This window comes from Nycticebus coucang, chromosome X, assembly GCF_027406575.1.
Source record: "Nycticebus coucang isolate mNycCou1 chromosome X, mNycCou1.pri, whole genome shotgun sequence".
Taxonomy (NCBI): domain Eukaryota; kingdom Metazoa; phylum Chordata; class Mammalia; order Primates; family Lorisidae; genus Nycticebus; species Nycticebus coucang.
The window spans coordinates 108,813,429-108,835,332 of NC_069804.1; the positions used below are offsets into that span (position 1 = coordinate 108,813,429).

The 21,904-nt window shown below is 37.4% G+C and overlaps 1 non-coding gene across 1 annotated transcript; it reads left to right on the plus strand.

Annotated features, from left to right (window-relative positions):
- The first annotated feature begins 305 nt into the window (after nt 1-305).
- On the plus strand, nt 306-410 carry LOC128578750 (U6 spliceosomal RNA). Its single transcript, XR_008377883.1, has one exon. It is a non-coding gene; the product is annotated as a U6 spliceosomal RNA (small nuclear RNA).
- Nucleotides 411-21,904: the final 21,494 nt, after the last annotated feature.

The following is a 21,904-nucleotide window of genomic DNA, read 5'->3' on the forward strand; positions in this document are numbered from 1 at the left end:
TTAGAGTGCTTACATCATACTAATCAGCATAGCTTTCATCTCATTTACCCAATTATAACATTAGGACATTTGTGTTCTACACATGATGGAACCAACTTGCACTTGCAATGTGTTCCATAGTTGTGGTCCTCCTACTATTCCCTACTATACCTCCCACCCCCTCCCCATCCCTTGTCCTACCCTTTCCTCCTTCATCATAGCCTAAAGTTGTGTTTCATTTTTCATATGCAAGTGTGAGTTATTATAAATTGGTTTCACAGTAGTACTGAGTACATTGGATACTTTTTTTTCCATTCCTGAGATACTTTGCTAAGAAGAATATTTTACTAAAATTGGAACGATACAGAGAAGATAAGCATGGCCCCTGCACAAAGATGGCACTTTTCCTTTTTCAAGTTTCCAAGTTTTGTTCTGGAATAATATCCCTTTTGTCTGAAGAAATCTATTCTAAATTTCTTACAGTGAAAACTGGTTTATAGTTACAGATATTGGCTTTAGATTGCTTAAAAATATCTATTTATTTGAGTTACTTTTAAGTATACCCTAACATATTATTGATCATAGTAACTTTATTCTTCATTTTTGATACATTTTTTTAGTGGATATAAACTTTTGGTTGGTTTACAATTATTTTTTGTCTATTTTAGTAGTTTTTTTTATTGTTTGGGATTCATTGAGGATACAAAGAAGTAGGTTACACTGATTGCATTTGTTAGATAAATTCCCTTTTATAATTGTGTTCCACCCCCAAGAGGTGTGCCATACACTTTGTCCCCTCCAATCCCCTCCTTCTCTCCTCTCCCTCATTTCATTACCCCCCACCATGTATTAGATCATCTACCACCTTCATATTTCTTTCAGTATTTTAATGATGCTACCCCATTGACTTCCACCCCTCATGGGTTATGCCAAGAAACCTACTGCTATTTTTATCTTTATTGTTCTGTATTTAATATGATGTTTTTCATATCCCAACCCCTCAAAATTTTTATTTTTATATTTTATGTTTAGCAGCTATATGATGTACCTGTGTGTGTGTGCACTCACGTGTGTGCGTATATAGAAGAAAAACACAGAAAAAGAGGGAGAGTATGTATGGCTGTGATACTTATTATGCTAGAATTCTTTGATATTGTTGAACTGTTTTAATATATTTCATTACCTTTGGAAAGTTCTCAATTGTTGTCAGCTCAAATATTTATTCCACCTACTTCTCTCTCTTGCCTGCTATTTGGAATTCAATTGCACATAATTTAAATTGATTTGGTCCCAATGTTTGACATCTTGGATATAATTTGCATTTTTTGTGTGTTTCATTTTGGATAATTTCTATTGGCCTATCTTAAACAGTTCAATGATTCTTCTTCTCTAAGCAGCTAAGTTGTGAGCCCTTCAAAAATATTCTTCTTCATGATTTTTCCCCAGCATTTCTATTTAATTATTTAATATAGTTTCCAACTCTTTACTGAGATAACTTAACCTGTCCATGCATTTTACAATTGTTTCCATATACATCATGTAAATTGTTAGTCATTTTAAAATCCTTCTCTGTTAATATCAAATTCTAAGCCATATGAGTTTCATTTTACTGATTATCTTTTTCCTCAAAATTGGCTTTTTTTTCTTTATCAGGTGACTCAATTTTTTGTTAAAACTGGAAATTGTGTATAGAATAGTAAATTATGAAGTAAACATTATTTATGTCTGGAAAGCAGAATGTTTTTTTTTTATTAAATCATAACTGTATACATTGATATGATCATGGGGCATCATACACTTGCTTCATAGACCATTTGAAACATTTTTATCACAGTGGTTAAATCAGAGTGTTTTATCTTTATAGTCATTAAATCTTTATTGCTGGTGACTGAATAAATCTATCCAGGAGATGAGCTGAGTTTTTTTTTTGCTATTTATGTATAGTTACCACAGTTTTAAAATATTTCCAGTTTTACTTTGTGCATGTGTAAAAATTGGTGGATTAAAATTATTTCCATCAATAATAGGTGGATTAAAATTATTTCACACTGTTTAATTTCTGCCATAAGTTATATCTTTTGCCTGTAAGTGAGAGCCTCAGAGAGGGGATCACTCTCTGCACTCTTGCTTAACACTCATAGGTAGTGCTATTGCTTGTTAACACTGTGCATGGTGGCCTTTTAGCAGATGTTTGGGGCCTTCTCTGCTTTAATGGGTTAGTGTCAGACTTGGGTAAGACTGTGTCGCTACCCCACAACCACCTATGAAAGCCAAACTCTGCCTAGTTTCTTCCATAGATTTTGATTTTTGTCCCTCCTTTAATGTTGATAGAATTATACTTCTAATAATTTAAGCCCAGGATAGTTTCCTGAACTTTTTTTCAGGGGTAGAGGATTTTTTGTTTGATGTTTTCTTTATGCAGTAATGAAACTTCAAGTGAGTGTTAGAGATATTACTGTATTTCTTGATCAGTTCCTAGAATCTTGTGGTTCAGTCTCTGGAGTTTTCTAAGTATAATATTATATCTTCAGAAAAGAGCAAGAGTTTAACCTCTCCCCCCATTTGGATTCCCTTTATATCCTTCTCTTGGATGACTACATAGGCTACAACTTCCAAAAATTGTTGAATAGTGGTGGCAATAGGGAAATCCTTGTCAGGCTTCAATTCTAAGTCAAAAAGTTTTCAGGCTTGGCATCTATAGCACAGTGGTTATAGTGCCAGGCACATGCACCAAGGGTAGTGGGTTCAAACCTGGTCTGGGCTAGCTAAATAACAATAAAAACTGGGCGGCACCTGTGGCTCAAGGAATAGGGCGCCGGTCCCATATGCCGGAGGTGGAGGGTTCAAACCCAGCCCCGGCCAAAAAAAAAAAAGAGAATCGCTTAAGCCCAGGAGTTGGAGGTTGCTGTGAGCTGTGTGATGCCATGGCACTCTACCGAGGGCCATAAAATGAGACTCTGTCTCTACAAAAAAAAAAAAAAGAAAGAAATATTAATAACAATAAAAACTGCAAAAATATAGCCAGATGTTGTGGCAGGTACCTGTAGTTCCAGCTACTTGGGAGGCTGAGGCAAGAGAATTCCTTAAGCCCAAGAGTTTGAGGTTGCTGTGAGCTGTCACACCATGGCACTCTACCAAGGTTAACATAATGAGACTGTCTCAAAAAAAAGAAAAAAAAAATTCAGTTTTACTCCATTCAGTATGGTATTAGCTGTGGGTATATCATAGATGGTTTCAATCAGTTTAAGAAATGTGCCATGTATGCCTACATCCTTAAGTGTTCTTGTTAGAAAATGATGCTGAATTTTATCAAATGCTATTTTTGCATCCATTAAGAGGATCATATGGTCTTTGTTTTTGTTTCTATCAATTTGGTGAATTACATTTATGTATTTGTATATGTTAGATCATCCTTCCATTCCTGAAATGAAGCATAACTTGATCATAATGTATAATCTTTTAATTGACACTGTGGAGTCAGGAGGTAGAGAACACATGCTATTTTTGCTGTATAAGATGAGGGTCAGAAACCACTATGTAGTTGTTGAGGAGCCCTGGTCCTGTCTTCCCAACCTATCTACCCTCAGTCAGGGTCTGGTTGCCTCACCAACATTTAGTCCCCATGGAGTTGGGATCCTGAAGCTTTCACCAGACTTCTTAGAAGGCACATCTCGACCTTCCAAATTGTGCCCCCGTGACAACAATGTGGCATTTCTTGGGCTGTCGAGGAGGCTGTTCAACTTACCTCAGGGATGGTTGCCAAAGTTCAGCAGTTGTGGCAGAGCTGGCAATGCACTAGGACCCTGTAGCCTGTTCTTCCCAGGTGGCCTTCCTACAATGGTGGCACCCTGTTCGTAGCCAAGCTGATGGGAGTTCAACCCCAACTTATATTCATTCTTGGCCACCAGATGCTGTTTGAATTTACTTGCTCACTCAAGTTCTTCCAAGACAACTCCAGTAAGCAGACCAGTCCAAAACCAAAAAAACTGCAGGGTAGCACCTTACCTCCTCTAGTCTTTCATGGGAGGGTTGGCTGTTGTGCTTCTGCCCTTATCCATGCACTTGCCTTTTGTGCTGGTCTTCCTTAGCTCCAGGCCTCCTCATAGGATCCTGGAGTCTCCTACTGCTTCACTGTCCCCAGAGTAATTATTCTGAGTAGATTTCCCCAGCCAGATGTGACTGAAGTCCTCTGTCCCTTGTCTCACTGTGAGTGGCTAGTAAGCAGAAGTCTCTTGTCCACCATCTTGCCTTGACCTCTCTTGCAGGTTTTTTTTTTTTTTTTTTTGGAGGAAGCATGTTATATATAAGGTATCTATTAGATATTCAAGTAGGATGCACACATATGAGTCTGAGGATATAAGAATCTGGGTGATACATACAAATTTGATGATTATCAAAGTGTGGATAGTATTTAAATACCTGAGATGGATGAGTTCTCTAAGGGATTATGTGAACATTAAGAAGATGAAAGTCTCAAGGACCAATACTAGGGTATTTCAACATGAGCTGGGCAAGTATATAAGAATCTAGTAAAGGATATTGAACTTTAGAGGTCAGAAATGTAGGGGGAAAGAAAACCATAAGAGTGAAGTGTTCTAAATTAGAAACAAATGTTTGAAGGTGAAATGATAAATCAGCTATGTCAAATTCTGCTGTCAGGTTAAATAAAATGAGTAGTGAAAAGTGATTAATGCCCTAAATTAGAAAGGAAGGTGGGAGATCTTGTTCATTTGTGGAATATTTCACTTTTATGGGAGTATAGACATGTCATACATCATGAAACGGGAGAAAACAGAAGATATGTACTACAGTTGTTGGGAGTAGATGGATAATGGAAGTAGAACTCGTGTGTGTGTGTATCTGTGTGTGAATTAGGAAACAAGATAATCAGCAGAGTTAAAAAAAAGTAGAAATGAAGGGCCATACCTGTGGCTCAGTGGGTGGGGCGCTGGCCCCATATGCTGAGGGTGGCAGGTTTGAACTGGCCTGGCCAAACTGCAACAACAACAACAACAAAATACCTGAGCCTTGTGGCGGGTGCCTGTAGTCCCAGCTACTTGGGAGGCTGAGGCAAGAGTTGGAGGTTGCTGTGAGCTGTGTGATGCACAACACTCTACTGAGGGCAATAGAGTAAGACTGTTTCTACAAAAAAAAAAAAAAAGAAAAGAAAGAAAGAATAGAATGAAGATATGAACATTTTGAAGAAATAAAGGGTGAAACAGTCATCTGGACTGTTACATGTAGTAACTCACAAATAGCCAACATTTGCCATTTTTCCTATTAATAACTGAGTTTATTTCCTATCCCATCCTGTGCTGGCTTTGTGACTTGTTTACACCAATTGAATACAACAAAAGTGAGGTTATAAAAAATGCGAGTTTAAGTAAGGACTCAAGAAGCTTGCAAGTTTAACTTTTACTCTTCTAGGACACTATTTCCATGTGAAAATCATGGCAAGCTTCTTTGAAGATAGGCTGAAGATAAGTAGGCCACAGATAAGTATGTGGTAAGAGAGCTACACCTATTCAATAGTACCAACTATACTAGCCTTTCTCCTCATTGCAGATGAGGCATTAGTCCCATGTGTAAAACCATTGGAGATCACGTGAAGCAGCGATAAGCCAATTAAGCTGGATACAGCTCAAATTGTCAACTTACAGAATCACAATGAAATCCTTGTTCTTTTAAGCTATAAGTTTGTTTATTTTTCCTTATGCAGTGGAAGTAAAAATAAATACCCTAATTAAGACTGTCCTTACACACAGTGGGTAAAGGGATTTCCTCCAAAACAGTCCTACATAGTTCAAAAATCTATTGTACATGACATCAAGTTATAGCTAGCTCAGATATTTCCTCCTCAGTAAGCTTCCAATGACCTCACTAAAGTGGCTTGTGTTTCTGTGTTATGTGATCTTGTAGCAATCTGTACTCTCACTGTCTCATCACTTAATTACAGTGACTATTTACTTTTTGTTTTCCTTATAGTCTGGAAATTCGATGAGGAAAAAGCAGAGTCAGTTTTGCTCATTGTTACATCTGTCACATAAACAGTGCATATTATTTGTTATAACAATGAAAATTCATACACAATGACTAATGAAATAGATAGGGTAGAATATTCTGTATAAAAGAAACCTATGAATACATAATTTATGAGAGAATGTAGGAATATTGCTACATTTCTGTGTTAATCAGTCCTCAGAGGTTGCCAAAGCAGAATATTTCTCCCTATCTTCTATCTCTGACAAGTGCTTCTGGTAAGATTATTTTTCTACAAAGCAACCAACTAGGAGAGAAGGCCAGTTTTGCCCATTTGTAAGCACTCACCAGGAAAACCAACTAGAACATTTCTTGGCTGATGGTTTATAAATATAAATATAATATATAATAGGTATGTTTAAATTATCTTTTGTTATCATTAGTTCACTTTGTATTCTGTATTATTTTATCTTACCTTGAATTTAATTGGTCTTATCTTTCTTATAGTCATTTTACTGTTTTGGTTTACAAAATTTACATTTTATTTATTATTTTATTCTCCTTTCGAGTGTCTTTTTAACAGATTTTTTAATACTATTAAATCAGAAAGGGGTAGGTCATGTGTACATTAATGCATTTATAGGGTACAATGTGCCGATCACACCTATAGTGCATATTGCAAGGGTACATGATAGATCTACTAAGTATAGAGTATAAATGTCTTAACACAATAATTAAATAAATGAGGTGAGGGATATATTAACCAGTATGATGTAAGCATTCCAAATCATATATGAAATTTAACATATTTTCAAATGTTAACTATGTTAATTTTTAATTTTATAGGTGAACATATACTTATTTTTTAATTTTTTTCTTTATTGTTGGGGATTCATTGAGGATACAATAGGCCAGGTTACACTGATTGCATTTGTTAGGTAAAGTCCCTCTTGCAAGCATGTCTTGCCCCCAGAAGGTGTGGCATGCACCAAGGCCTCGCCCTCCTCCCTCCTTCCCTCTCTCTGCTTTTCCTTCCTCCCCATAACCTCAATTGTCATTAAATGTCCTCATATCAAAATTGAGTACATAGGAGTCATGCTTCTCCATTCTTGTGATGCTTTACTAAGAATAATGTTTTCCACTTCCATCCAGGTTAATACAAAGGATGTAAAGTCTCCATTTTTTTTTAATAGCTGAATAGTATTCCATGGTATACATATACCACAGCTTGTTAATCCATTCCTGGGTTGGTGGGCATTTAGGCTGTTTCCACATTTTGGCGATTGTAAATTGAGCTGCAATAAACAGTCTAGTACAAGTGTCCTTATGATAAGAGGATTTTTTTCCTTCTGGGTAGATGCACAGTAATGGGATTGCTGGATCAAATGGGAGGTCTAGCTTGAGTGCTTTGAGGTTTCTCCATACTTCCTTCCAGAAAGGTTGTACTAGTTTGCAGTCCCACCAGCAGTGTAAAAGTGTTCCCTTCTCTCCACATCCACGCCAGCATCTGCAGTTTTGAGATTTTGTGATGTGGGCCATTCTCACTGGGGTTAGATGGTATCTCAGGGTGGTTTTGATTTGCATTTCTGTAATAGATAGGGATGATGAATATTTTTTCATATGTTTGTTAGCCATTCGTCTGTCTTCTTTAGAGAAGGTTCTATTCATGCCTCTTGCCCATTGATGTATGGGATTGTTGGCTTTTTTCATGTGGATTAATTTGAGTTCTCTATAGATCCTAGTTATCAAGCTTTTGTCTGATTGAAAATATGCAAATATCCTTTCCCATTGTGTAGGTTGTCTCTTTGCTTTGGTTGTTGTCTCCTTAGCTGTTCAGAAGCTTTTCAGTTTAATTAAGTCCCATTTGTTTATTTTTGTTGTTGTTGCAATTGCCATGGCAGTCTTCTTCATGAAGTCTTTCCCTAATGGTAAATGCAATAATTAAATGAATTCACACAATTTATAAAGGTAAAATCACGGTAATTTGTATATACATCTTCTTAAATATTAGTTTTTTCTTTACATTGGAAACATTTAAATTATTCTCATCTAGCTATTTTGAAATTTATAATAGATTATTGTAAACGATACTCAACCTAGAGGTCTACGGAACACTAGGTCTTATGTAATCTGTCAAACTATTTTTGAACACATTAATCAATCTCTCTTCATCTCCCCCCTCCACTCTTCCTAGCCTCTACTAATCACCAGTCTAGAGAACCATGTTTTTTTTAAATCTCTTACATGTGTGAACATGCAATTATTTGTGTTCCTGTGGTTTACTTGTTTTACTTAATGTAATAACCTTCAGTTCCAGCCATATGCTGCAAATAACAGGATTTCATTCTTTCCTATGTCTGAATAATATTCTATTTTGTATATACTCAATGGATGAATTTTCTTTATGAATTAATTCATTGATGAGTACTTAGGGTGATTCCATATTTTGTATATTATAAATAGTGTTTCAATAAACCCAGAAGTGCAAACATGTATTTGATACATTAATTTCTTTTCATTTGGAATGTACAAAGTAGTCATATTATTGAATCATATGGTAATTCTATTTTAAATTATTTGTGTGTGTGTGTGCGTGCGTGGTGTAGAATCTCCATATTTTTTCCACAGTGGATGTACTAATTTACATTCCCACAAAAACTGTAAGAATTCCATTTTCTCCACATCCTTACCAGCATTTGTTATTTTTTGTCTCTTTGATGATAGCCAAACTATATGGGGTGAGATTTTATTTCAATGTTATTTTAACTTGCATTTCTCTGGTGATTAGTCATACTGAGCATTTTTTATATAGCTGTTTACCATTTGTATGCCTTATTTTGAGAAATGTTTATTGGGATATTTCACTGATTTTGAGCTGAATTATTTGGGATTTCAAGCTATTGAGTAGTTTGAGCTCCTTAGTATTCTGGTTATTAATCCCTTTTCAGATGGATAATTTGCAAATGTTTTCTCCTGTTTAACAGGTTGTCTCTTGAATTTGTCAATTGAGTATATATATATATATATATTGTTGTATATCTGCTGCTGTGCAGAATCTCTTTATCTTTACGTGGTTTGATTTATCAATTTTCTTTTTTACTTTTGTTCTCTGTGCTTTTGAGGACAGAGAAAAATATTATATTTACACAGACTTATGTCCTGGAGGGTTACTTCAATGTTTTATTTTTTTTTAGTAGTTTTATAGTTTTAGTTCTTAGATTTAATGTATATATTTCTGAAGTGAGTCAGCCTGTATATGACGAGAGACAGGAATCTAGTTTCATTCTTCTGCATGTCTTTATTCAGTTTTCCCAATATCATTTACTGAAAAGATTGTCCTTTACTCATTGTATGTTCTTGGAATCTTTGTCAAAAACAATTTGGCTATGGGGAGGGGGTGCAAAAAAAAAAAACAAAAAAAAAAAAACAATTTGGCTATAAACTCTGGGGTCTATACCTTGGGTCTTTATTCTGTTGTATTAATGCATATTTCTTTTTTATGCAAATTCCATGTTGATTTTATCACTATAGATTTGTAGTATATTTTGAAGTCAAGTAGTATGATCCCTCCCATATTGTGTGTGGCAGAGACAAAGTGAGAATCATAATGTCAGCAAGAAGAAAAAGCAAATAACATATAATGGAGCTTCCATTCATTCAGCAGTAGACTTATCAATAAATAACATATAGACAAGAAAAAAATGTGATGAGATTTTCAATGTGCTGCAAAAGAATTGAAAAGATAACCATTCAAGAATACTGCATCTAGCCAATTTATCATACAAATATGAAGGACAGATAGAGTCTTTCTCAAAGGACAGACAGAGTGTCAAAGGCTAAGAAAACAGACCAACACCAGGGCCATGTTGCAATAAAATCAATAGGGAGTTCCACTTCAATTTAAAACGGGGAGGGAAAGCCACTAACATGCAAGAACAAACATTTGCAGGGATAAAAACCATTGGAAAATTAAGGTAATGGGCATTTTGTACAATTCAAGTTACTGATTTTGTTTCTCCATTCTAGCATTTTTTTTTTATTGGAGTCTTCAGGTTTTTCTAAGTATAAGATTACACTGTGAATAAGTGAATAAGGCTTATTTTATTTCTTCCTTTCCAACTTGTACATTATTTCTTTGCTTTGCGTGATTTCCTTGGCAAAGACTTCCAAGATTATGTTGAATAAAAGTAGTGAAAATGGACTTCTTGTATTATCCCAAATCTTAGAGAAAATACTTTCCAATTTGCCCCATTCAGTATGATTTTATTTTTTATTAAATCATAGCTGTGTACATAGATATGATCATGGGGCATCATACACTACCTTCATAAAACGTTTGACATATTTTCATCACAATGGTTAACAGAGCCATCCAGGCATTTTCTTAGTTATTGTGCTAAGACATTTACATTCCATATTTATTAAGTTTCACATATACACTTGAAAGATGCACCGCAGGTGTAATCCCACAAATCCCCCTCCCTCTACCCCTCTCCACCCTCCCTCCCCTCCCTTTCCCCTTCCCCCTATTGTTAAGTTGTAACTGGGTTATAGCTTTCATGTGAAACCCCTAAATTAGTCTCATAGTAGGGCTGAGTACATTGGGTACTTTCTGTTCCATTCTTGAGATACTTTACTAAGAAGAATATGTTCCAGCTCCATCCATGTAAACATGAAAGAGGTAAGGTCTTTATCTTTCTTTAAGGCTGCATAATATTCCATGATGTACATATACCACAATTTATTCATCCATTCGTGGATCGACGGGCACTTGGGCTTTTTCCATGACTTAGCAATTATGAATAGGGCTGCAATAAACATTCTGCTACAGATATCTTTGTTATGATGTGATTTTTGGTCTTCTGGGTATATGCTCAGTAGAGGAATTGCAGGATTGAATGGCAGCTCTATTTTTAGATCTCTAAGTGTTCTCCATATATCTTTCCAAAAGGAATGTATTAATTTCCATTCCCACCAGCAATGCAAAAGTGTTCTTTTTTTCTCCACATCCATGCCAACATCTCTGGTTTTGAGATTTTGTGATATAGGCTAGTGTCATGGAGTTAGATGGTATCTCAAAGTAGTTTTGATTTGCATTTCTCTGATGATTAAAGATAATGAGCATTTATTCATATGTCTGAAGGCCGCGCACCTGTCTTCTTCAAAGAAGTTTCTCTTCAAATCCCTTGCCCAGCCTGCAATGGGATCTCTTGTTCTTTTCTTACTAATGCGTTTGAGTTCTCTGTGGATTCTGGTTATTAAACCTTTGTCGGAGACATAACCTGCAAATATCTTCTCCAATTCTGAGGGCTGTTTGCTTGCTATACTTACTGTGTTCTTCGCTGTGCAGAAGCTTTTTAGTTTGATCAAGTCCCAGTAGTGTATTTTTGAAGCTGCTTCAATTGCCCGGGGGTCCTCCTCATAAAATACTCGCCCAGACCTATTTCTTCAAGGGTTTTTCCTGCACTCTCCTCTAGTATTTTTATAGTTTCATGTCTTAAGTTTAAATCTTTAATCCAGTGAGAGTCTATCTTAGTTAATGGTGAAAGTTGTGGGTCCACTTTCAGTCTTCTGCAGGTTGCCAGCCAGTTCACCCAGCACCATTTGTTAAATAGGGAATTTTTCCCCACTGAATGCTTTTAATTGGCTTGTCAAAGATGAAATAACAGTAAGTAGCTGGATTCATCTCTTGGTTCTCTATCCTGTTCCAGACATCTACTTCTCTGTCTTTGTGCCAATACCATGATGTTTTGATCACTATCAATTTGTAGTAAAGTCTGAGGTCTGGTAGTGTGATTCCTCCTGCTTTGTTTTTATTTCTGAGTAATGTATTGGCTATTCGAGGTTTTTCCTGATTCCATATAAAACGAAGTTTTCAAGATCTTTAAAGTATGACAGTGGGACTTTAATAGGGATTGGTTGAAATTATATATTGCTTTGGGTAGTATGGACATTTTAACAATGTTGATTCTTCTCAGCCATGAGCATGGTATGTTTTTCCATTTGTTGACATTTTCAGCTATTTCTTTTCTTAGAGTTTCCTAGTTCTCTTTATAGAGATCTTTCACGTCCTTTGTTAGATAAATTCCAAAATATTTCATCTTCTTTGGCACTACTGTGAATGGCATAGAGTCCTTAACTGTTTTCTCAACTTGACTACTGTTGGTATATATAAAGGCTACCAATTTATGAATGTTGATTTTGTAACCTGAGACGCTGCTGTATTCCTTGATCACTTCTAAGAGTTTTGTAGTAGAGTCCCTAGTGTTTTCCAGATACACAATCATATCATCTGTGAAGAGCGAAAGTTTGATCTCTTCTGACCCTTTATGGATACCCTTGATCGCCTTTTTTTCCCTAATTGTGGTGGCTAATACTTCCATTGCAACATTAAAAAGCAATGGAGACAATGGGCAGCCTTGTCTAGTTCCTGATCTGAGTGGAAATGATTCCAATTTAACTCCATTCAATATGATATTGGCTGTGGGTTTGCTGTAGATGGCCTCTATCAGTTTAAGAAATGTCCCTTCTGTACCAATTTTCTTAAGTGTTCTGATCATGACGGTATGCTGGATATTATCAAAAGCTTTTTCTGCATCGATTGAGAGAATCATATGGTCTTTGTTTTTTAATTTGTTTATGTGCTGAATTACATTTATAGGTTTACCTATATTGAACCAGCCTTGAGAACCTGGGATAAAACCGACTTGGTCATGATAGATAATTTGTTTGATGTGTTGCTGGATTCTGTTTGTTAGGATCTTGTTGAATATTTTTGCATCTATATTCATTAGTGATATTGGTGTATAATTTTCTTTTCTTGTTGGGTCTTTTCCTGGTTTGGGGATCAGGGTGATGTTTGCTTCATAGAACGTGTTGGGTAGTCTTCCTTCTTTTTTTATCTTTTGGAACAGGTTGAGTAATATAGGTACTAATTCCTCTTTAAAGGTTTTTTAGAATTCTGATGTGAACCCATCTGGTCCCGGGCTTTCCTTTTTAGGGAGGTTTTGTATAGTTGATGCTATTTCCGAACTTGATATGGGCCTGTTCAGCATTTCCACTTGATTCTGGCTAAGTCTTGTAGGGTGACGTGCTTCCAAGTGTCGGTCAATTTTCTTCATATTTTCATATTTCTGAGAATAAAGTTTCTTGTAATATTCATTAAGGATTTTTTTGATTTATGAAGAGTCTGTTGTTATTTCATCTTTGTCATTTCTGATTGATGAGATTAGAGATTTTACTCTTTTTTTTCCTGATTAGGTTGGCCAAAGGTTCATCTATTTTATCGACCTTTTCGAAAAACCAGCTTTTTGATTTATTGATCTGTTGTATTATTCTTTTGTTTTCAATTTCATTTAATTCTGCTCTAATTTCGGTTATTTATTTTCTTCTACTGGGTTTAGGGTTGGAATGTTCTTCCTTTTCCAGTTGCTTGAGATGTCCCATTAAGTTGTTAACTTCCTCTCTTTCCGTTATCTTGAGGAAGGCTTGCAGTGCTATAAATTTCCCTCTAAGAACTGCCTTTGCAGTGTCCCAGAGGTTCTGATAGTTCGTGTTTTCATTGTCGTTTTTGTTCCAAAAAATTAGCAATTTCTTTCTTAATCTCATCTCTGACCCAGCTATCATTCAGCATAAGGTTATTTAACTTCCATGTTTTTGTATGAGTCCGCAGATTCCGTTTGTTACTCAGCTCAAGTTTTATTCCATGGTGGTCTGAGAAGATGCAAGGAATAATTTCTATTCCTTTAAATTTACTGAGGTTAGTCTTGTGACCTAAGATATGATCAATTTTGTAGTATGTTCTGTGGGCTGATGTGAAGTATGTGTATTCAGTTTTGTTGGGATGAAATGTTCTGTAGATTTCTGCTAAATCCAGATATTGGATGGTTAGATTTAAATCTAAAATTTCTTTGCTCAACTTCTTATTGGAGGATCGATCCAACACTGCCAAAGGAGTGTTGAAATCTCCGACTATTATGGAGCTGGAGGAAATCAAGTTGCTCATGTCAGTTTGAGTTTCTCTTGTAAATTGAGGTGCATTCTGGTTGGGTGCATAGATGTTAATAATTGAAATATCATCATATTGAGTATTACCCTAAACAAATAGGAAGTGACCATTATTGTCTTTCCTTACTTTTGTTGGTTTAAAGCCTATTGTATCTGCAAATAAAATTGCAACACCTGCTTTTTTCTGATTACCATTTGCCTGAAATATGGATGACCATCCTTTTACCCTGAGTCTGTATTTTTCTTTTAAGTTAAGATTTGACTCTTGTATGCAACGAATATCTGGCTTGAGTTTTTGTATCCAGTCAGCCAACCTATGCCTCTTTAGAGGACAGTTTAGGCCGTTCACATTGAAGGAGAATATTGATAAGTCTGGTGAAATTTTGGGTATTGAGTTTTTCAAAGGTTTATTGGGCATTTTTAATCCTTTTGCCAGTGTGGAAGTTGGAGGTTGATCTGAAGTTTTGAGTGAGTTTACTTTTGTGGTATAGAATTGGGTTGGTCATTATGGAGGATAGGTCTGAGAATATCCTGAAGAGCTGGTTTGGTTATGGCAAATTTCTTCAACATATGAATGTCATTGAAGTATTTAATTTCTCCATCATATATGAAACGCAGTTTAGCTGGATACAAGATCCTGGGTTGAAAGTTATTTTGCTTTAGGAGATTAAAAGTTGATGACCATCCTCTTCTAGCTTGAAAAGTTACAGCAGAGAGATCTGTAGTCATTCTAATATTCATCCATTTGTACGTAATGGCCTTATATTGCCTGGCAGCTTTGAGAATTTTCTCCTTCATATTAACTTTAGTGAAGTTAATTATGATATGCCTGGGGGATGTCTTATTGGAGTGGAGTTGTGCTGGGGTTCTGATGCTTTCTGCTATCTGAATGTTAGAATCTCTAGGCATGTCTGGAAAATTCTCTTTCATAATTTCATGCAGAAGGGCCTCTGTGCCCATCGAGGTCACTTCATAGGTTTCAGGAATTCCTATTATTCGTATATTAGCCTTCTTTGAATTATTCCAGAGCTCTCAGAGAGAATGATCCAATTTTGCTCTACATTTCTCTTCCTCTTTGAGAGTTTGAGAGCATTCAAAGGCTTTATCTTTGATGTCAGAAATCCTTTCTTCTGTTTGCTCCATTCTGTTGCTAAGGGATTCTACTGTACTTTTCCTATCTTTGAGGGATGCAAATTCTTGCTTCATGTGTCTAAGTCTTTGGTAGTTTTGTCTTTAAATTCGTTAAATTCTTGAGACAACTTTTGAATTTCTCCTCGAATTCCTAATTCCACTTTATTAATCTTGTCTGGCATCCAAATTCTGAATTTGATTTCTGACATCTCAGTCAGTTGTTTATGAATGGGATCTTCAATTACATCTGCCATATCTTTCCTTGGGGGTTCGATCTATTCTGGTTATTCATGTTACCAGAGTTTTTCCACTGATTGTGCCCCATGGTTGTTTTACTCCCTTTGGTTTTTCCCCTGGGGTTTTGTCGAGGGCCTGTGCAGTGTTGTAGCCTGTGAAACTGGGGCCCTGCTTGGTGTGGTGGGGCTATGTAGTTTTGTCTTGATTTCAGTTGGTTCCTGTTCGACCCTAGTGAAACATTTACTGTGGGTTGAAGTCTCAGCTGTGGAGAAAAAACAGCAATTAAGTCACCCTGCCCGCTTCTGGTACCAATTGGAAAAAAAAAATCAAACCTTCCTACAACCGCACACCCAGGGCACCACCTGGAAACTCCTCAGTCTATTGGTTCAGTTCAAAAGGTCCAAATCAATTGTCTCAGTCAACACCTGTCTCAGGTGGGAGAGTTCAAGTGGTCTCTGGGAGCTGGGTCACAGGTGTCTGGTGACTACTCTGATATGTCTTACTTCAGTGCTGCATGGAGTCAGGAGGAGCCACCTAGAAAATAGATCAGTCTGGGAAGGTTGATGCCTCCTTCCCCACCTTGCCCCTTTGTTGGACCCAGTCACTGATATCATTGCAGATGGCTGACCCAGTTGCCTGTAGTGAACAGATACTCCAGGGATTTGCACCTGCCTGAATCGCAAGGAAATCTGCCAGGCCTCTGCAGTCTGCCACTATCTAGCAGGAGGAGGTGAGGCCTGACATCCTCGAGTGCTTGATGAAGGTCAGGGGGCATTCACTCAGGCTCAGCCCCGCCCCTGATTGATGTTACTGACAGAACAGAGCAGAACAGAATAGAAGAGAACAACTATGTGGGATTCTGTCTCTGTTCCTGCTAAAATCACCTGCAGAAGATAAGCTATTCTGAGTTCCAGCCTCTTTGCTTCTGGAGGTTTGTATTCGGTTACCTCTCTGAGTCAGCCCCACCCTGGAAGCTTCCCGGGTTTGTGAGTAGCCTCAGGCAAATCCTTTACTCACTGGTGGCCTCCTCTGGTTGCCCAAGGAGACAGGAGGTGTGGATTCAGAATATCCAGGAGTGAGGTGTTTTGCTATTAAAAAAGAAGGCTGTTGATCTGGCTCCAGAAACCGCAGCTCTGGTGTGGCTCGCACCCAGCTGACCCTTCTCTCCTTGCTCCCATGCCCCAGAATCAGCACTGACCAGCCATAGTTTATGCTGTGTTCACACCCCTCCAGAGATCACCCAAAAATCCGGACTCCTGGGGGAAAGGCCTCCAGATCTCACAGTGAGGGCGAAGGAGGGTGAGGTTGAAGGAGAGGTGCTGGGAGCCCAGAGCTGCAGGTAGCGAGCACATACAGTTCCACACAGTTTTATGTCTGGCCGCACCACCGCCAGAAGACAGCCGCCACTCTGCGTCCCAGGGAACTGCCGCTCTGGAGTGTTCCCTCCCACCCGACCATCCTCTCCTCACTCCCTCACCCCAAGAATCAGCACAGCTCAGGCACTGTCCACACCCCACAAGAAATCACCCAAGAATCTGGACTCCTGGGGGACAGGCCCCCAGACCCCAGAGCGAGAGTGGAGGGAAGAGCTGGGAGCTCAGCATTGTGAGTGGGGAAGATACACAGTTTCACTCAGTTTTATGCCTGGCTGTATTGCTGCCCAAGGAGGGCTGTTGCAACATGTCTCCGGGAAGTGCCATCCTTGCATGGCTCCCCCTCAGTCGACTGCCCTCTCCTCGCTCCCATGCCCTAGGGTCAGCACTGACCAGCTGCAGCTCAGGCACTGTCCACACCCCTCGAGAAATCACCCAAGAATCCGAACTCCTGGGGGACAGGCCTCCAGACCTCAGTATAAGTGGAGGCGGGTGCTGGGAGTTCAGGATTGCAGGTAAAGGATATTTACAGTTTTAAACAGTTTTATGCCTGGCAGGAGGACGCCATGGCACCCTAGTAGGGGAAGTAGGTCCAGTTTTTAGAAGGTCTCTCCCGTGAAGTGTAGTGGGAGGGCCTTTGATTTCTGCCCATTTGTTTGTTTGTTTGTTTGTGGGGCTCTTGAGCCGGTCCCGTGAGGGAGGGGAGGACTCCCGCCCGTCCACTTGGTGATGGATTTTGTACCTTTTGTTTGCATCCTTGTGGTCGCAGCTCACCTCAGCAGGGTTGATATGTGTTCTTCAACCTTCTCTCTTGGTGCAGCTCAAATCCACCAGGTTTCTTGCTAAATTTTCATCCCTTAATTCTCCTTCTGGATGGGAGCCTCTGTGGAAAGCTGGCTTCAGTCCGCCTTCTTGTCTCCCCTCCTATTCAGTATGATTTTAGCTAGAAGTTTGCCATGTATGGATTTTATTATTTTGAGGTACATTCCTTCTTATCCAGGATGCTGGGGGTTTTTATCTTAAAGGGAAGTTGAATTTTAATGAATGATTATTTAGCATCTATTGAAATGATGATTTTTTTCTTGCTTCAATTAATATCATGTAACATATTTAATGGAATGCATATGTTTATTCCTGGGAAAATTTCACTTGAAAATGAAAAAAAATAGGGCGGCGCCGGTGGCTCAGTGGGCTGGGCACTGGCCCCATATACTAAGGGTGGCAGGTTCGAACCCGGTCCAGCAAAACTGCAACAAAAAAATAGGCATGTGTTGTGGCAGGTGCCTGTAGTCCCAGCTACTCAGGAGGCTGAGGGAAAAGAATCACCTAAGCCAAAGAGCTGGAGGTTGCTGTGAGCTGTGATGCTATAGTACTCTACCGAGGGTGTTAAAGTGAGACTCTGTCTCTACAAAAAAAAAAAAAAAAAGAAAGAAAAAAGAAAGAAAATGAAAAAGATAATCTTTTTAATGTGTTGTTGAATTCAGTTTACTAGTATTTTGTTGAGGATTTTTGCAGATATGTTTACCACTGATAGTGACCTTTAGTTTTCTTGTTGTGTCCCTGGTTGACTTTGAGATCAGGGTAACGCTGGCCTTTTAGAATAAATTTGTAAGTGTTCTCCATGCTTTAGTAAAGTATCTCAAGAATGGAAGAAAAGGTATTCAGTATCCAATGTATTCAGCCCTACTATGAAAATAATTTGTAGCTATCATATGAAAGCTATAACCCAATTATAAACTAAGAATATGGGGAAGGAGGAGAGGGAGGGGAGGGGAGGGAAAGGATGGGTAGAGGGAAGGTGATCAGTGGGACCACACCTATGGTGCCTCTTACAAGATACATGTGAAACTTACTAAATATAGAATGTGAATGTCTCAACATAATAACTAAGAAATGCCAGGAAGGCTATGTTAACCAGTGTGATTAAAATATGCCAAATGGTATAAAAAAACCAGTGTATGGTGCCCCATGATTGCATTAATGTACACAGCTATGATTTAATAATAAATAAATAAATAAATAAATAAAAGTATTTGAATAGAATTGGTATTAATTCATTAAGTTTTTGGTAAGATTCAGCAGTGAAGCCATTAAGTTCTTGTGCTATTCAATGATGGAAAATTTTTTAATACAACTTTGACCTTTTTACTTGTTATTGGTTTATTGAATTTTTCTATTCCTTCATGGTTCAATCCCGGTAGATTGTATTTACTCAGGAACTTATCAATTTCTTTGAGGTTTTCTAATTTTTTGACAGAGTTGTTTACAATAATCTCTAATGACTCTTTGTATTTTTTATCACAATTTTGTGTCCATTTTTTAATATCTAATTTCAATTATTCAGGTTTTCTTTCTTATTCTAACTAAAGATTTATCAATTTTCTTTTTCTTTTTTTTTTAGGGCAAGAACCATGTTTTATTTATTTATTTATTAATATTAAATCATAGCTTTGTACATTAATGAGATCATGGGGCACCATACACTGGTTTTATAAACAGTTTGACACATTTTTATCACACTTGTTAACATAGCCTTCCTGGCATTTTCTTAGTTATTGTATTAAGACAATTATATTCTACATTTACTAAGTTTGACATTATTTTTCTTTTCAAAAAAACAACTTTGTTTCATTGATATGTATCATTTTACTCTCAAATTTATTTACTTCTCCTTCAATCTGTACTATTTCTTTTATTTTACTAATTTTAAGTTTGATTTTTCTTGCTATTCTAGTTCCTAGAGGTGCATAATAGTTTTTTATTTGAAGTCATTCTACTTTTTGGCGTAGGCATTCATTGTATTCATGTACTTCCATGTTATCATTGCTTTTGCTGTAGTCCACAGATTTTTATATGTTGTATTTCTTTCTTTCTTTCTTTTTTTTTTTTTTTGAGAAAGAGCCCTCAAGCTATCACCCTGGATAGAGTACTGTGACATCACAGCTCACAGCACCCTCAAACACTCAAACTCCTGGGCTCAAGCGATTCTCCTGTCTCCGCCTCCCAAGTAGCTGTGACTACAGGCACCCACCACAATACCCAGCAATTTTTTGGTTGCAGCAGTCATTGTTGTTTGGTGGGCCTGGGCTGGATTTGAACCTGCCAGCTCAGGTGTATGTGGCTGGCGCCTTAGCCGCTTGAGCCACAGGCGCTGAGCCTATATATTTTATTTCTATTTTCATTTGTTTTAATATTTTTTCTCAGTTTCTTACAACCACCTAATCTTTGATAAACCAAACAAGAACATACCTTGGGGGAAAGCCTCCCTATTCAATAAATGGTGTTGGGAGAACTGGATGTCTACATGTAAAAGACTGAAACTGGACCCACACCTTTCCCCACTCACAAAAATTGATTCAAGATGGGTAAAGGACTTAAATTTAAGGCATGAAACAATAAAAATCCTCCAAGAAAGCATAGGAAAAACACTGGAAGATATTGGCCTGGGGAAAGACTTCATGAAGAAGATTGCCATGGCAATTGCAACAACAACAAAAATAAACAAATGGGACTTCATTAAACTGAAAAGCTTCTATAAAGCTAAGGAGACAATAACCAAAGCAAAGAGACAACTACACAATGGGAAAGGATATTTGCATATTTTCAATCAGACAGAAGCTTGATAACTAGGATCTATAGAGAACTCAAATTAATCCACATGAAAAAAGCCAACAATCCCATATATCAATGGGCAAGAGACATGAGTAGAACCTTCTTTAAATATGACAGATGAATGGCTAACAAACACATGAAAAAATGTTCATCATCTCTATATATTAGAGAAATGCAAATCAAAACAGCCCTGAGATATCATCTAACCCCAGTGAGAATGGCCCACATCACAAAATCTCAAAACTGCAGATGCTGGCATGGATGTGGAGAGAAGGGAACACTTTTACACTGCTGGTGGGACTGCAAACTAGTACAACCTTTCTGGAAGGAAGTATGGAGAAACCTCAAAGCACTCAAGCTAGACCTCCCATTTGATCCTGCAATCCCATTACTGGGCATCTACCCAAAAGGAAAAATAAATCCTTTTATCATAAGGACACTTGTACTAGACTGTTTATTGCAGCTCAATTTACAATCGCCAAAATGTGGAAACAGCCTAAATGCCCACCAACCCAGGAATGGATTAACAAGCTGTGGTATATGTATACCATGGAATACTATTCAGCTATTAAAAAAAATGGAGACTTTACATCCTTCGTATTAACCTGGATGGAAGTGAAAGACATTATTCTTAGTAAAGCATCACAAGAATGGAGAAGCATGAATCCTATGTACTCAATTTTGATATGAGTACAATTAATGACAATTAAGGTTATGGTGGGGAGGAAAAGCAGAAAGAGGGATGGAGGGAGGGGGGTGGGCCTTGGTGTGTGTCACACTTTATGGGGGCAAGACATGATTGCAAGAGGGACTTTACCTAACAATTGCAATCAGTGTAACCTGGCCTATTGTACCCTCAATGAATCTCCAACAATAAAAAAAAAAAAAATTTTCTCATTGTCTTTACTGACATATGGCTGGTTCAGAACTACATTATTTGATTCACACATGTTAGTCTATTTTCTGAGGTTCCTCATATTATTTACGTGATTTCTAGATTTATTTCATTGTGTTAAGAAAAGATAGTAGATTTGACTACTACTTTTTTGAGTTAGTTGTGACTTATATTGTGGTATAAAATATGGCTTCTTCTTGGGAGCTTCCCCTGTGCTGGTGAAAAGAACGTATATTCTGCAGCATTCAGATGAAATGTTCTGTAACAATAACAGTTAAGCCTATTTGTTGTAGTGACCAGACAAACTCTAAAAGTTTCTTTGTTGATTCTGAATGATATGTCCCTTACTGAGAATGGGATGTTGACTATTATTGTATTTCAGTTTATTTCTCATTTTAGATCTATTAATGCTTGCTTTGATATACTTGGGAACACCAGTATTAGGTGCATAGATATTTATAAGTGTTATTTATATCCTCTTGCTGAATTGTCCCTTTATTTTTATATACTGACCTTTTTGTTTAAGTCTTTGATTTGTATTCTCTTTAATCTATTAACCTATTATAAGTATAGTTACTTCCTTTTTGGTTTCCAATTAAATGAAATACCTTTTTATGCCCCATCTCTTACAATCTTTGTGTGTCCTGTGTAGGTGAAGTGGGTTTCTTGTAGGCATTACACAGTTAGATCT